This window comes from Charadrius vociferus, unplaced genomic scaffold (genome assembly GCF_000708025.1).
Source record: "Charadrius vociferus isolate BGI_N301 unplaced genomic scaffold, ASM70802v2 scaffold1324, whole genome shotgun sequence".
Taxonomy (NCBI): Eukaryota; Metazoa; Chordata; class Aves; order Charadriiformes; family Charadriidae; genus Charadrius; species Charadrius vociferus.
In genome coordinates, this window is record NW_009647862.1 from 46,535 (window position 1) to 47,383 (window position 849).

Sequence of the window (849 nt, forward strand, 5' to 3'; positions counted from 1 at the left end):
ACACCCCCCCAGAAGCCATGACCCACGCTGCCTGCACTGGGGGGCCATGCTGCTGCTCAGCGGGTCCTATCTGGGGCGAGTGACAGAACCTGTCTGCACAGGGGGTGAACTTCGTGCAGCGGGGGGACATAGGCAGCCGGGGGGGCTGGGAGCACCCTCTGGGGACAATGCACCAGGTACATCAGCAGTGACATAGGAGGCTGAGATTGCTTAGTGATAGTGTGAGAAATGTCAAATTTGGGTACGAGTGGCAGAACTGGGACAAACAGAAAAGTATCAGGGACGACCTGCCGGCCCCTCCATCACAGGGCGGGCGTGGGAGAGCTGAGCCAAGACGGACTGGCATCCTAACACCAAGCGATGCCGGAGGGAAGGAGGGATGGGCTTGCACCCCAACACCTCTGTGCCCGTTGCACCCCATTCCCCTCCCCTGAGCCCCCACAGCCCCCCGCGCACCCCCACGCCTAGCACCAAGCACTGTGGCAAGGCGAGGAGGGACCGACTCGCGCCCGCACCCCGGGCAGCGCAGGACGAGGAGAAAGGGCTGTAACTTGACAGCTGTTGTATGTAATCAAGATTACTTAAGAGTTATTAATTGTAGCTCAGTAGTTATGTGCAACAGCATATAAGAACAACAGGATCATGAAGTAATGAGTGGTGTGTTTACTAGTCAGTTTACTGGTCATGTAATCACTTTATTATTTTACTGTGTTGACCAATCATCACTGCAGACTTGAACCAGTTTGCCTTAAGCCTGCAAACTAGCGGGGAGGGCTCAGACCCTGAGGTGACCCCCCGCCCCGACTTCCTCTCATCTGCATCGCCCACAGTCCCTCCCATGTTTCCCTC

At 56.8% G+C, this 849-nt stretch overlaps 1 protein-coding gene across 1 annotated transcript in view; it reads right to left on the reverse strand.

The window, feature by feature from the left end:
• The window catches only part of UNC45A (unc-45 homolog A (C. elegans)), a 16,904-nt gene that overhangs the window by 4,271 nt on the left and 11,784 nt on the right, over positions 1 to 849 (reverse strand). The gene's annotated exons all lie outside the window — the stretch shown is intronic.